Source organism: Myodes glareolus, chromosome X, assembly GCF_982192425.1.
Source record: "Myodes glareolus chromosome X, mMyoGla1.1, whole genome shotgun sequence".
Classification (NCBI taxonomy): domain Eukaryota; kingdom Metazoa; phylum Chordata; class Mammalia; order Rodentia; family Cricetidae; genus Myodes; species Myodes glareolus.
In genome coordinates this window covers 30674909-30691977 of record NC_142053.1, presented here as the reverse complement: position 1 = coordinate 30691977, position 17069 = coordinate 30674909, and positions in this window count along the sequence as shown.

Genomic DNA, 17069 nt, shown 5'->3' with positions numbered 1-17069 from the left:
CCTTTGGATTTAGTCTGAGTTATTAAAAGATTTGCTCAAGGAATACCACCTGACATGTCTCCCGAAGTCATAGATGGTCCAGTTGTCTGAGTTCTACATCCAGAAGAGATTCAGTACTTAATGCTGAGATGATCAAGCTACATAGGATACTCAAGTCACAACTTGATCATAATTTTAAATTTTCTTAAGTCTCCATAAGATTACCAGCTTTTCAATCAACAGGTTGTATCTTAGAAAACTACACCCACATTGTCAAAAAAATAGACTATGGAGATTTTCCTTTGTTTAGAATGTTGGTTACAAGTTGTTACAGATAATTGTCAGGAGAAAAGCTAAGCAAAGTACATTAGATTCAGAGTGCATGGGGTTTTTTTGTAAAAAAAAAAAGGAGGGGTGAGTGCTGTGAGACTATGGTCATTTATCCTCTCACTTGTATCATTTTTAATCAAATGCTGATTGGCCAGCAGACAGGCAGAAAGTATAGGCAGGCAGGGCAACCAGGCACGAAGTAGAGATGGGGAAATGAGAACAGGAGAAGTCTGGGAAGAGGAAAATTCAGTCTTCAGCCATCATCAAGATGCAGAGGAAGCAAGATATGACTGACTAGCAGAAAAAGGTACCAAGCCACGTGGCTAAAATAGACAAGAAATATATGGGCTAATAAAAGTTATAAGAATAAGTTAACAAGAAAAGCCTGACGCTACTGGGCCAGTTTATAATTGATACAGACCTCTGTGTGATTCTTTGGGATTGAATGACTGGAGGAAAGGGCAGGACAGAAGCCTTAGTCAACACCAGAGGATGGACATCCTCTTCACTCCAGGTTCTTTTATGCCTACAGTAAACAAATCCCCAACAGAGGTATACAAACATGGACATAAACAAAAAATAAACAAATTATAGTTCAACAAAATAGTTGAACTATCTATCAAATAAGAAGGTAAGAAGCGCTTCATAGACAGAGAATGTGTGGTGAATATTCTTAGTTCTCAACTGGACCACACAACAAATTAACTTAAACCCCAGATTTGTGGCCAGGTTTGTTCTAGGCTATTTGTCTTTATTGAATCATGTGAAGTGGGGAGCCCCACCCTTAATTCGTCCTTTGCCAGTGGATAGATCGCCAGATTAGCAAGTGAAGGCACTACATGCATTCCATTCTTTGGGATGAGGACACAATCAATCCCAAAACCAAGGTTACTCCTCATTCCATCCTGTGTTTTATGCCAATTGGCTTGTTTGCAGGACTTGGTGAAAAGAAGAAATTCTAAAGGGATTTCAAATGTCCTTAGAGCACACGGAGCAATAATTAGGGAAATGAACAGAGCCTCCAGGAGGAGAATTTAGTGTGACCTGAATGAAATCAATTTCTCACAGGTGTAAGAATGTCGTAATGATACCCAATATTTTGTATAGATGTTAGGAGAAGGAAAGAACAAGAGAAGGGAAACTTTTGGGAGAATTTTTTCCATAAGGATTATTTACCAGGGCAGATAGAATGGTCACCCAACTTTTAACACATTTTTAACATATTTTCTTTTTTTTTAAAGTTAGAGAAAGTTTTTATTAAAAAAAATAAAATGATTCTAGACAGAGAACAGTGTCAAATAGAGTTTCCTGGAAACTGTCTTTACTCTAGTAGGCTTTGTTTGCTGGCACTGAACAGAGGTACAACTTCTTTTTTTAATTAATTTATTTATTTGTTTATAAAAATTTCCACTTCTTCCCCTCCTCCCCATACCCTCCCATTCCCCCCACTCCCTCTCCTCCTCCCTCTCCAGTCCTAAGAGCAGTCAGAGTTTCCTGCCCTGTGGGTAGTTCAAGTTCCTCCCCCCTCCCTCCAGGTCTAGGAAGGTGAGCATCCAAACAGACTAGGATCCCAGAAAGCCAGTACATGCAGACAAAACAAGACCCAGTGTCAATGACTTCTCAGTCAGCCCCCATGTCAGTCACATTTAGTGACTCCGATTTGATCACATGCTCGTTCAGTCCCAGTCCTGCTGGCCTTGGTGAGCTCTCATTCGATCAGTCCCCTGTATCAGAGGGTGAACGCACCCCTCGCGGTCCTGATTTCCTTTTTCATGTTCTCTCTCCTTCTGATACTGGCAAACCGAATCCATATTTTTAAATAGGATATCAATACATCCATGTAGTAGATTCAGAGACATATCATTTAATGGTGAAGAAATTTCAATGAAAATACAACTGAGAAAGTGTGGCAACTTCTCCTATCACATGATGGTCACAGCAGGAATGCTGCATTCAAGATTGGGTTAGCCGACCAACATTAGGTATAGAAAAATAAAGACATATGTACATACATGCACACATAAACATACATACATACATACATACATACATACTTCCCATCAGCATAGCAATGGTGTGTTTCAGAAATCTAGAACATACCCAAAGCTACTTCACTGCCAATTTTCATCAGGGCTCAAGAGACAAGTTGCACAGCTTACACTGCAAAGAGACAAGAGCCTCTTCCAGAACTCTGTGCATCTTTCTTCCACAGACCCTTGGTATTTGTGAATGTATTCTGAAATAAAGTCTGACTAACATTACATTAAATTGAGGAGCTGAAGGGTGGTCAGTTGTGTTTATTTTCTATACTGGAAGTTGATCAGTACATAAAAACCAAATTTATAAAAAATAACATGAGTTGGGAGTTTTTGCTTTATTTTAAAAGTACGAATTTAGGAATTCATATATGCATGCAATAACTATTTCTTAAAAGGCCATGTCTTTGAAGGAGACTGGAGAAGGGTATATGTGAGGGTGTGGAGGGAGAAAAGGAGGAGCAATGTTGCAATTTCATTCAATTATAATCTCAAATAAAATATGAATTATGGCATTTTTATAATAACAAGTGTAACATGAGGGACTGCTTGTTGGGATTTCTGTCCTGCCCAGTTCCCACAGTTATTAGGTCCCAAATAATCACACAGAAGGTCTACATTAATTATAAAACTGATTGGCCCATTAGCTCAGGCTTCATATTAACTCTTATTATTTATATTAGCCCATTATTCTAGTATATGTTAGCCACATGGCTCAGTACCTCTATCAGCAGCACAGGTCACATCTTCATTCTTTGGTGTCTGAACAGGACTATGAAAGCCTGGACTTCCTCCTCCCCAGAATTCTCCCGTTCTCATCGACTTGCCTATTCTTCCTTCCTGGCTATTGGCCAACCAGCATTTATTTAAAACATAATTGACAGAATATATAATTGTCCCACACTACTTCCCCCTCTTTAAAAAAAAACAAAACAAAAAAAAGGAAAATATCCATTGTTCATTTGTTCGGAGTGTGGGCATAGTTTTCCAGGCTACTTCCTGCTGGTTGGGGGCGCTGATAATCTTATGGGAACCTAAAGAAAATTTAGAATTATGATCAAGTCCTGACTGGACTATCCTGTGAGGTTTGAGCATCTCAGGCAGCTGTCTTGTATCTGCTCTGGATGTAGAACTTAGACATCTGGGCCATCTGTTCCTACCAGAGATTTCTCAGGTGGTCTTTCTTGATCAAATCTGATTTTCCGTAACTCAGAATGAATCCACAGACTCTCATTTCTGGTGGAAACAAAAACAAAATCTCTTCTCCAAAGTAATATACCTTTTAACTTCAATTTTGAAGTCAACATATTTTCAAAATATCTATCTTGGATTAATTCAGCAGCATTTATAAGCAAATATCTTTTAGCAGCTGTTGCTCCTTCCTCAGCATTCAAACAATTCAAAGAGAGCATAATAACATACAGTATCAAGATTCTCTGTGTGTTTTCCATCTTTACGTGACTTTATTTTAACCTCTATTTCTTTTATTTTTACTTTTACTGTTTGGCTTTTTGAAACAGGTTTTCTGTGTATCTTTGTTCTAGAACTCACTCTGTAGATCAGGCTGCCCTTGAACTCAGAGAGATCTGCCTGCCTCTGCCTCCCAAGTGCTGAGATTAAAGATGTATACCACCACACCCAACTACTCTCTTTCTCTTTTATTTTAAGGACTTTAACAGTTAGCCTGCATATACTTTTAACACACTGTAAACCATTTAGAGGTTTTTCTTCATCTTCGACTCTCTCTTTACTGTATAACTCTCTTTTTTCTGACCTTATGTGTCTTTAATTTGCTAAGCAATATGGAGAGGATTAAAGCCGTGGCATTGGCAGCTGGATCTGGCTCATTCCTTAGCTTTCTGAGATTCCAATCTTATGGTAGAGGTATCGCCAGAGCCATGTTTATTGCCACAATTCTATGGCATTTCAAGTTCCCTGCCAGCAAGCAAGCTGCAGCAGTGTGCTCACAAACCACACTCAAATGCTCTCTCTGTAGCCAGACCTCCTGCCTCAAAGAGTCAGAGTCTGCACTGACAGGATGGCCTAGAAAGCCAGCATTTTAAAAAGGCACAGCCTTTTTCCTGCTATGACTGAAAACAGAAAAGCATGCGGTCAGCTTCTTATCAACATTATTTAAGTGTTTTGTGGCAGGACCTTTTAAAAGAGCTGCAAGGCTTTACAGATAAAGCTGAGTCAGGAAGCCTCTCTAAGATGAGAGCACTTGCTTGCCTCCAGCTAGCAGAGCAGACCTGAGAAATTGCTGCTACCAAGAAGCCTTGCTTTAGTCTATTCTTTTCTGTCTAGAATTACTTTATAAGCTCTTACAGATTTTATGTGGATGCAGTTGTCCATGTGGGAACCATTTTGTAACACAGAAGACCTGCTTATTAGGGTTTCTGTCCTGCCCAGTTCCCACAGCTGGAAAATCCCAAAGAAATAACACAGAGAGTCTACGTTAATGATAAACTGATTGGCCCATTAGGCTTCGTTGGTTTGGGACAATTCTCTATTCTGTCAATTATGTTTTAAATAAACGTTGGTTGGCCAGTAGCCAGGCATGAAGAATAGGCAGGACAACCAGACAGGAAGTAGAGGTGGAACAAAGAGAACAGGAGAATTAGGGGAAGGAGGAAGACCATTCCTCTGGAGTCCTGTCCAGACTCCAAAGAAGGAAGATGTGACCTGCCCTCTGAAAAAGATACCAAGCCATGGGGCTAACATAGATAAGAATAATGGGTTAATATAAGTTATAAGAGTTAGCAAGAAGCCTGAGCTAATGGGACAATCAGTTTATAACTTATAGAGACCTCTGTGTGATTTTCTTGGGGCTAAACAGCTGTGGGACTTGGTGGGAAGACAGAACCCTCCAACAAGCAGGCCCTCATGGTGCACTTCGTATTAATTCTTATAACTTATATTAGCCCAGTATTGTAGTATAGGTTAGACACATGGCTTGGTACCTTTTTTGGCAGGGCAGGTCAAATCTTCCTTCTTCAGTGTCTGGATAGGACTGCAGAGGAAGGGGCTTCCTCCTTCCTAGAATTCTCCTGTTATCATTGACCCACCTATACTTCCTTCCTAGCTACTGGCCAATCAGCATTTATTTAAAACATAATTGAGAGAAAATAGAATTATCCCACACCAAGCAAGCAAACTTGGAAATAATTCAATTGAAAGATCAAGTAGTAGTCATCATTTAACTTCTTAAGAATATTTCTAGTTTATCACACCTTGTATTTTTGCAGGGCATTATGTAGTATTGTGAGGACTGTACATTTTCATGGTTCTATGTATAGTAGTCTCCAGCTTGTCAGTGATACTTCTTTAATTTATACACCAAAAAAGGTCTGAGATGATTCTTAAGTGGTTGGTAAAAAAGGTCTGAGATGATTCTTAAGTGGTTGGTAAACCTTCAAAACTAGAACTTGCAAGCTTACAAAGCAAGTGCCAGATCTGTATGTAGAACCATTTGTCTTTGTGTGATATATATGCAGTGATTTTCTTAAACAAAGTCTTTTTGAAGAGTTAATTTCAACTTCCGTTATCACTTTTTTATTGTTTTTTATTGAGCTATATATATTTTCCTATCCCCTTCCTTCCTCTCACTTCCCTTTCTAGCCTCTCCCATGAACCCCATACTCCCAATTTACTCAGGAGATCTTGTCTTTTTCTACTACCCATGAACATTATATCCATGTATATCTCTCTTAGGGTCCTCTTTGTTGTCTAGGTTCTCTGGGATTATAACTTGTAAGCTGGTTTTTCTTTGTTTTATGCCTGAAAGCCACTTATGAGTGAGTACATATGATATTTGTCTTTCTGGATCTGGGTACTTTACTCAATATGATCTTTTCTAGATCAATCCATTTGCCTGCAAATTTCAATATTTCATTATTTTTTCTGATGTGTAGTACTCCATTGTGTAAATGGACCACATCTTCTTCATCAATTCTTTGGTCAAATGCCATTTATGTTGTTTCCAGGTTCTGGCTATGACAAATGGTGCTGCTATGAACATAGTTGAGCACATGTCCTTGTGGTGTAGGAGGTTCTTTTGTTTATATGTTGCTTTCATTGGTTAATCAATAAAGAAACTGTGTGGCCTGATAAGGCAGAACTTAGATAAGCAGAGAAGACACAACTAAATTCTGGGAGGAATAAAGCCGAGTGAGAGAACCACCATAGAGCTACCAGGTCAGAAAGGCTGAATCTTTACCAGTAAGCCATGACATCATGATGATATACAGATTATTAGAAATGGGTTAAATCAAGATGTGAAAGTTAGCCAATAAGAGGATAGAAGTAATGTGCCAGACAGTGATTTAATTAATACAATTTCTATGTGATTATTTCGGATGTAAGCTAGCTGGTTGGCCGGAACAAGTGGCCCCCGCTCCCTGCAACATTCTTGTGGTATGATTGAGCATCCTTTAGGTATATACCCAAAAGTGGTATTGTTGGGTCTTGAGGTAGATTGTTTGCTAATTTTCATAAAAATTGCCATACTGATTTCCAAAGCAGCTGTACCTGTTTGAACTCCCACCAGCAATGGAGGAGTGTTCCCTTTACCCCAAATCCTCTCAAGCATAAGCTGTTATTAGTGTTTTTGATATTAGCCATTTTGACAGGTGTAAGATGGAATCTCAGAGTTGTTTTGATTTACTAAACCTCATAGAAGAGAAAGTGTAAGTACATTTGAACACATTGGTACAGGATACCACTTCCTAAATATAACCCCAGCAGCACAGGCACTAAGAGAAATAATTAATAAGTGAGAACTCCTGAAACTGAAAAGCTTCTGTAAAGCAAAGGACATGGTCAACAAGACAAAACGGCAGTCTACAGACTGGGAAAAGATATTCACCAACCCCACATCAGACAGACGTCCAATCTCCAAAATATACAAAGAACTCAAGAAATTGGTCACCAAAAGAACAAATAATCCAATAAAAAAATGGGATACAGACCTAAACATAGAGCTTTCAACAGAGGAATCTAAAATGGCTAAAAGACACTTAAGAAAATGCTCAGCATCCTTAGTCATCAGAGAAATGCAAATTAAACAAATCTTAATGTATGTAAGTACATTCTGCCACTTCTTTTAATATATAATGCTCCTAAGTACTGCAATTTTGACCAATCTTTTAAGAAGCAACCAACATTCTATTTAAAGTATCTATAATGAGACATAGTCCTGGAATACATATGGGTAAGACAATGGAACAGCTACATGATGAGGGGAGGAATAATCCCAGTACTTAGGTGCCTCCGGGCACCAAATTGGCGTCCTGACACATAGCTTGACCCTCAGATGCAAAAGAAGACAGAACAAGTGTAAAACCTTTGGTTTCAGAACCTTGTTGCTGTATTTCCCTATCATGTGACCTTGGAAAATGCACTTAAGCCCTCTGAATTTCAAGTTGCTCATATATATGATCAGGATAGTTTAAGGTAGTTGTTGGTAAGTACTGACTCAATTGGATCTGAATACAAAAGAGTCTCCTAATGTTTTCAACTAAGGACAACAAAGAACAGATGTTAGAAGTAATGCTGAAAAAATTCAACTAATGTGAACCTCACCACCACCACCCAATTTCCCTTCTTCGTAGACCTCAGCATACAGATTCACATACATTTCCTTATCTCACATGCAGAAAAATGAAGTCATTCAAAAGCAGCTTGCTTCCCTCATCAACTCATGCAAAAACTGGAGTACCAATTCCAGTGCTGTTGTAGCTTCACTTCTCCTGTTTGTCAACCCCCTGCAACCAATGCTAAGAAAAATATAGCCATATCTCCCTTAATATGGCTCTCTCCTTTGGCTATTTCTCATGTGTTTGGGAAAGGCAATGTGGATCAGTTAAAAGTTAGGTTCTACGCTACTTTTCTGGTCTGCTCTTGGCTCTCCCAGCTATTAAAATAGTTGATAGGGGGAAAAAAGATACATACTAAAATAGTACAGTCTGGACTTTTGCTTAACAACACCAATAGTGGTTTATAATTCAGAAGAACTCTGGATAAAATAGTCTACTCTGAATGATTAATTACTCTTTATCATTTATGCCTCATTAATTTGGTTAGTAAACATGTTGACACATCACTTTCTTTACCTTAATGTAAGTCTGAAGGGACACACTGCTCAAGGGTGCTTGTGTGGTAAGAGAGCAGAATGAAGAGGAGCTGACATAGCTCCTAATGAAATGTTATCTGCAAGATATTGAAAAGTCCTCAAGAAAGTAACCATTGCATACATTCAGGAGTGATTTCTCAGATTATTTAAAACCTCGCTAGCTTTCAAGATGATACATTAAATACATGTCTTCTCAAGTGTTTTATTAATGTTCTTCTATCTAGCATGAGAAACTAAAATTTGATAAATTTTTAAATGGGGAAGTATTTGACACTTCCAGAAGTGATAAATAAAAAAAAATAACATCTGAAAACTCAACTCTATGTCAGTATTCTATGGAATAACATGTTTTAAGACACCTGACTAGAGTTTTGGAGTTTTGTTTTTCCATTAAAAAAAATCAAGGTTTATATACATTCATTGATTCATTCACTCATATTCTCTCTCTCGCTGTTTCCTGGAATCCAACACTGTTTTTTTATTATTATTGTATATTAAATTTACAAAATAATTGGCTTCATTGAGACAAGTAATATTTATGTGTATATATGTACCATATATTATACCATATATTATATAATGTATATGTATATATAACATATCTGCTTTCCTACAAATATTGTTTTAAGATTTTTATTTTATTTTTAATTATATACAAATATAAGAGTGGTTGGTATGTGCATCTGAGTGCTTGTGTGTGTGGAGATAAAAAGAGGGTGTTTGATCCCCTGGAACTGGAATTACAGATGACTGTGTCCAACCCAACTTGGGTGCTAGGAACCAAGCCCAGGTCCTCTACAAGAATAGTATGCTTTCTTCACTGTGAAGCCATCTCTACAATCCTCAATCACTGTATTTAAAGACTAGCATCATTATCCTATATTTAGCAAGTTACACATGTGTGATTTGTCAACAGTTTACCATGGTCCCTTTTCTCTATGTTTTAATACATTTATCATCTCTGTTTTAATGATTAATTTACTTTCATAATTAATTTCCTTATTCAAATGTTATAGTTAAAATGGGAAATGATACAGAATACCCTTTTTACTATATCTTTTATTTTTGACATTAGAATATAATTATATCATTTCCCCTTCCCTTTTCTCCCACCAGATCCTCCCATATAGTTCTCTTTTATCTTTTAAATTCATGGTCTCTTTTTCATCCATTGTTTTTACATAGACATGCATATACATACATATAACATATGCATATATATATATATATATCCCTAAATATAACCTTCTTAATCTGTATAATGTTGTTTGTACATATGTTTCCAGGGCTGATCATTTGGTATTGGAAACCAGTTGTGCTCTTCCCTGATTAAGATTATTTCTTCCAATTTCAACATTCCTTAGTTACCTATATTTCTTTGTATGGAATTGAGGCCTCCTAGGTTGCATGCCCACCACCTAGTCCTTTTAGTTTGTTTATCGTTTAGGCAAGTAAACAATAGCAAAACAGATGAATGTCTATTGTTTAGTAAGAGTTTATGATGCAACTTCTGACATTCCCAGGAGACACAATCTCACAATAAACTCCATGATCGTTTGGCTCTCAAAATCTTCCAGCCCTCCTCCACAATATTCCCCAGGTGTTAGACACAGTAGTTGTTTTGTGCTGTGTCCACCTGGACAGGCTCCAGAACTCTGCAGTTTGATTTGTTGTGGAATTTTTGTAACAGTCTGTATCTCTTGTAAAGAGATAAAGTTTCGTTGATGAATGGTGAGAACTAAACTTATATGTAAGAACAACTATTTACAATGTAGTTAGGGATTATGTTGGGTTAATAAAGTGGACATTGTAATTTCTCTCCAAGAACCTATATTTAACTATCCCTAGGTAGCTGGGCAGTTTTTCAGTACCAGGCATGGTTTCCCTTTTGTTGAGCAGGTCTTAAACCCAATTAGAGAGCTGCTAGTTACCACAAAGGCATGTATGCCACTATTAAACCCTTAGGTTTATAGGCATTATACCTGGACAGGACTATTACATGATTCCCCTTTTTTTTGAAAGTTTTCATGGCACCTTGTGGTACCAAGAGAGCTAATCCTCAGTGAGGAGACATTCATGTCAGTCCCAGCTGAAAGTATTCTAGATTCTGTGCCCAGACTTCACGATTGGTGTGGGAGAATTGTCTGTATTCTGTCAATCATATTTTAATAAAACGTTGATTGGCCAGGCAGGCAGTATAGGCAGGAAAGCCAGACAGGAAGTAGGGGTGGAGAAAAGAGACTGGGAGTATTCTGGAAGCAGAAGCACCCTCAGCCACTCCTGCGCAGACCACCAAAGAGGCAGCATGTAACTTGTCCAGCTGAGAAAGGTACGGAGTCGTGTGTCTAACGTAGATAAGGATAATGGGGTAACATAAGTTATAACAGCTAATAAGTAGCTTGATAATGGGCCAATCAGTTTGTAATCTTATGGAGTCCTGTGTGTGATTTCTCTTTGGGATTTGCTGGTTGTGGGGTACCGGGTGGGACAGAAACCCCAACAAGCCGGCCCCCTCATGTTACATATGGTGCCCACGTGGATAACTGAATCCACAGAAAGCTTGAGGAAGCTTGGGAAAGAATAGAGTAAATCATGGTTTCTTGGTAGTAGCAATTTCTCGGATCTGCTTTGCTTGCTAGAGGCAAGCAAGGGCTCTCATCTAAGAGAGGCTTCCTGACTCAGTTCTAGCTGAAAAACCCTGTAGCTCTTTTAAGAGGTCCTGCCAGGAAACACTTAAACGGTGTTGATCAAAAGCTGAACACATGCTTTTCAGTTTTCAGCCGTAGCAGGAAAAAAGCTGTGCTGTTTTAAAATGCCAGCTTTCTGGGCCATCCTGCCAGGGCAATCTCTGACTCTTTCAGGCAGGCAGTTCTACTGGGTGTGGTCTGTGAGCAGAATGCTTCAGCTTGTTTGCTAGCAAGGACCTTGAAACGCCATAGAGTTGTGGCAGTAAACACAGCTCTGGCTGGTATCTCAGCCATGAGGCTGGAAAGCTAAGGAATAGGCCATCAAAGCCACGGCTTTAATCCTCTCCAAAAAGACTCATGTAGTCAGAAAGAGAGATATACAGTAAATAGAGATTCAAGGAGGAAGAAAACCTCTAACTGTTTTACAGTATGTTAAAAAAAAATATGCAGGCTAAAGGTTAAAGTCATTAAAAAGAAAAAAGAAGAAAAAGGAGACATAGGGTGTGGTGGTACACACCTTTAATCCCAATGCCTAAAAGGCAAAGGTATATTGACCTCTGTGACTTCAAGGGGCAGAGGTACATTGACCCCTGTGACTTCAAGGTGTGATAGCACACACCTTTAATCCCAATGTCTGGGAGGCAGAGACAGACAAATCTCTGTGAGTTCAAGGTGTGGTAGCACATGCCTTTAATCCCAGCACTGGGGAGGCAGAGACAAAGGGATCTCTGTGAGTTCAAGGACAGCCTGGTCTACAGAGTTATTCCAGGTCAAAGATATACAGAGAACCTGTCTCAAAAAGTAAAAGTAAACCGAGCTTTCCCCATTCCTCCCCTACTCCCTTCTCTCTAACCCTCTCCTTTTCCAACAACCCTCCCACCCCACCCCCATGCACCCGAGGTTACCTGGGACTCTTGTCTATTTCCTACCACCTGGCGGATAGCTAAATAATCTTCATCAGGTTCGTCTTCTTATTTAGCTTCTCTAGGATCACGAATAATAGGCTCAGAGACCTTTAATTATGGTTAGAATCCACTTATGAGTGAATACATACCGTGTTCCTCTTTTTGGGTCTGGCTTACCTCACTCAGTAAAGCGTTTTCTATTTCCATCCATTTGCATGCAAAATTCAAGATGTCATTGTTTTTTACCGCTGAGTAAAACTCTAATGTGTATATGTTCCACACTTTTTTCAACCATTCTTCTATTGAGGGGCACCTAGGCTACTTCCAGGTTCTGGCTATTACAAATAGTGCTGCTATGAACATAGTTGAACAAATGCTTTTGTAGTATGTTAGGGAATCTCTTGGGTATATTCCCAAGAGTGGAATTGCTGGGTCCTGAGGGAGGTTGACTCCCAGTTTCCTGAGAAACTGCCACACTGATTTCCACAGTGGCTGCACAAGTTTGCATTCCAACCAACAATGGATGAGTGTTCCCCTCATTCCACATCCTCTCCCGGGATGGGGGGGGGGAGGAAGGATGAATATGGGATCAGGGAAGAATATAATTCAACTAAGGGAGTCATTTTAGGGTTTACAGGAGACTTGATTATATATGGGATCCCAGGTCCAAGGAGAGATCCCCAGATTGTTCTCTGGACAGAGGAGAGGGTGCCTGAACCGGCCTTGGCCCATAACCATACTGATGAATATTTTGCTTATCACCATAGATCCTTCATCTGGCGATGGATGGCGATACAGATGGAGACCCACATTGGAGCACCAGACTGAGCCCCCCAAGGTCCAAATGAGGAACAGAAGGACGAAGAAAATGAAAAAAGAAATAAGAACTGCGAGGGATGCTTTCACCCACTGATACAAGGGGATGGATCTAATGAGAGTTTACCAAGGCCAGTTGGACTGGGACTGAATGAGGACGTGATCCAACCAGATTCTCTGAATGTGGCCGGATTTTCTGAATGTGGCTGGCCCGGAATCTTTCTGAAAAGCCATTGACAATGACACTGGGACTTGTTTCCTCTGCGTATACTGGATTTTGGGGATCCAGTCTGTTTGGATACTCACCTTCCTGGACCTGGAGGGAGGGGGGAGGAATATGAACTTCCCACAGGGCAGGAAACCCTGACTGCCCTTAGGGACGAAGAGGGAGTGGGGGGAGTGGGAGGGTGTTGAGAGGAGGGGCAGAAATGGAAACTTTTATAATTTAATAAAATTACTTTCAAAAAAAATAAAAAAATTAAAAAAAGTAAAAGTAAAAATAGAGGAAATAGAGGTTAAAATAAAGATGGAAAATATACAGAGAATCTTGATACTGTATGTTATTATGCTCTCTTTGAATTGTTTGAATGCTGAGAAAGGAGCAACAGTTGCTAAAAGCCTTTTGTTTATAAATGCTGCTGAACTAACCCAAGATAGGTATATTGAAAATACTTTGGCTTCAAAACTGAAGTCTAAAGTTATGATACTTTGGAGAAGAGATTTTGCTTTTGTTTCCACAGAAAATGAGAGGCTGTGGATTCATTCTGAGTTAAGAAAAATCAGGTTCGATAAAGGAAGGCCACCTGAGAAGTCTCCGATAGGAACAGATGGCCCAGAAGACAGAATTCTACATCCAGAACAGATTCAAGACTGCCGCCTGAGATGATCAAGACTCACAGGATACTCCAATCATGACTTGATTATAACTCTAAGTTTTATTTAGGTCCCCATAAGACTATCAGTGCCCCCAATCAGCAGGAAGTAGCCTGAAATACTACGGCCACATTCCCAACAAATGGACTATGGGTATTTTCCTTTGTTTAAAAAAAAAGAGGGAAATGGTGCGGGAGAATTGTCTGTATTCTGTCAATCATATTTTAATAAAACGCTGATTGGCCAGGCAGGCAGTATAGGCAGGAAAGCCAGACAAGAAGTAGGGGTGGAGAAAAGAGACTGGGAGTATTCTGGAAGCAGAAGCACCCTCAGCCACTCCTGCGCAGACCACCAAAGAGGCAGCATGTAACTTGTCCAGCTGAGAAAGGTACGGAGCCATGTGTCTAACGTAGATAAGGATAATGGGGTAACATAAGTTATAAGAGCTAATAAGTAGCCTGACCTAATGGGCCAATCAGTTTATAATCTTATGGAGTCCTGTGTGTGATTTTTCTTTGGGATTTGCTGGCTGTGGGGTACCGGGTGGGACAGAAACCCCAACAAGCCGGCCCCTTCATGTTACACATGGTGTCTTTAGTAATAAAGACTTACATTTCACGTTTGGGGATCAACCAAGGGCAATAGATACAAGCTGTATGTCTTGTAAGTCTCCTGGTGTTGAGGAACTTGTGGAATGATCTTTGACTCTTGAAGGGAGCATTATCAACTCAGATAAAAAAATTTTCATTTAAACAATATGTTTATATTTGTATACAGTCTTACATAATTTAGGTAGCTAGTTAATAGTATATTTGTTTATAAATTTTTCAGATATACTTACAGTTGTTTTACCCTCTGACGTACTTCTTTATTTAAATCCCCGCTCCCTAAATAGAGCCTTCCCATTTTTCCATTCCCCTCATCAGATCACTTGTACCCTACTATTGGTAAACGGGCTGCAGTGTATGTGTTCCATTTAGGATTGGACATTCTGCTATCTCTCTGTTTCTGCACTGTGGATTTGTGCCAGCTGTGGATCTTTGTGTTAATCATTATCAATTACAAATAAAAGCCTCTCCAATGAGGTTTAGTAAATATATTAATCTATGTTTATAATGATATACTATTAGGAGTGGGTTGGATTTAATACTTTGTCCATTTAGCAGCATAATAGTAGCAGTTTCTCCACTAGAGCCTATGACATGCCATTGTTTTTTGGCCTGATAATGGTGTCAAGTATGGGTATCATCTTGTGGAGCAGGACTTAAACTCAATCAGAAAGTAGTAACTTATTCTGGTGATGTATCAATGGCCATGTCTTATCAGACCAGTCATCATTATAGTTCACAAGGCTCAAAGTTTTGTAAACTGATGGTTACTTGTCTCCTCTGGTAGCATACATAGCTCCTTCCTCTACAATGAAAGATAGTGGGATGAAACTTGTGAGTGAGTCTATACCAGTTCTAGGTCTCAAATATATGATAACTTCAGTAATGGGATCTGATTGTCAAGTTCTGGGGAGTGGGTAACCAAGAGCAATTACAATAGCTTCCAATGTTTGAAAAACCTAGGGTACCTCAATGGTCAACAATACCAAATATAGTAACCATTTCACTGGGCTTTTGTTAGTCTCTGGTATCTCATAAAATCATTGCTGCTCTGTTACAGGATAGATATATTCTCATTCGTTCCTCATCTCTGCTTCCTTTCTGCTCCATATATCCTATAAAAGTATGTTTCCTATGATTTTTTAAAAGTCTTTAGTGTTATCTGTCCCCTCCTATATTCAACAAGACACTAAATGTATGGAATAGACATGTGTGCAAATTACCTAGTACTTTTGCACATAGCAAGATTACATAAGCAATATCACCCATATTATAAAGCCATACATCTATTACTTTGCATCACAATCTCAAAATCAACATCACTCCCATAGCATAGAAGAAGACACAGATATACTAAGGAATTTACAGGAAACCAACCCCCTAACCAGGCCTAATGGTGTAGCACTATATTAATCCCAGTTACTCAGAAGTGTGAGGCAGAAGTAGCACAAGTTCAAGGCCAGTCTGCGTTACACATCAAGCTCAAGATAAGCCTGAGCAATTCAGCAAGGTTCTGCTCAATTTTTTTACAAAATTAAACACTAAAAAAAGATAGAAGTGGGGTTGTGGCTCTATGGTAGGATGTGAAAGGCCCTAGGTTTTATTCCCATTACTGAAAAAAAAATTTGAAAGAAAGGGAAACACTAACAGTAGGTCATCTCAGGGCATAAGCTCAAACCCATAACTTTCCAGTGTCCAGCCTGATCACTTCAAACTTTTAGCAGTCTCTGCCAAATTCTTAAATTCTCTCTTCTTCTTAAGTCTGTCTTTCTCACCCAAAGAAAAAGTGAGCACTTGTAGCCAATGTCAGATGAAGATGAGACATATTTCCCAAGTGACAGGATGATCCTCTCACATCTTCTGGTGGATATCAGTCCCTGCCAGCCAACTGGCAAGGCTGGCAGGGAGAAAAAGCGACAGTAAGCCACATAAGTACAAGTATCCGTGGGTGGGAAAATGTCAGAAACAAAGAAAACTGCTTCAAATATTAAATGCAAGCTCATTTACTGGTGGTCACAGATAAAATAGACGAGTTTGCCATCAGCAGGGACTGTGACAGTGATGAATGGAACCATTCTGGAACTGTGAATGTAAGTGCCCACTGAGAAGGGGGGCAGACTTATGGGGGGTGAAGGAGCAGGAAGAGGCTGTGGGCGGGAGAACAGGAAGAGAATGAGAACCCGTTATGTGTGGGCTGAGGCATTTCAGTGGCAGAACAAAAAAATATAGAAGTAATGTTGCTGCTGGTACGTAAAAAGCCCAGGCAGGCATCAATCCCACCCACCCCAGACCCCCACACTCTAAAATCAGAGAAGTTGAAGCTTCAAAGGAAGGATGAGGAGGCAGGTAGAGATGGTTAAGATGTATTTTGACAAATGCAATTAAGCAGAGGTCAGTTATCAAATTCCCCACGGATGAAAAGGATCCCAGCAGAGGACCAGTATAATGAATGACAGATTCTCTGTGTGTGCAGATGACTGGGGTTCAGTCCTTCAGAAGGACTATCAGAGAATTGTTGAGCAAGTTCAAAAGCCATTATTTGAAATTTCTTTCACTTCCCAGTTAAAAGACGACAATACTTCCAGAAATAAAGAGATCCTGAGTCATAGCTGCAATAGAAAGAATGGGTTGAAAATGAAAGGTGAGTTAGGGAAATAAGGTATTTTTCACATAACTGAAAACAAAGAAGTTGGGTACACTGCAGT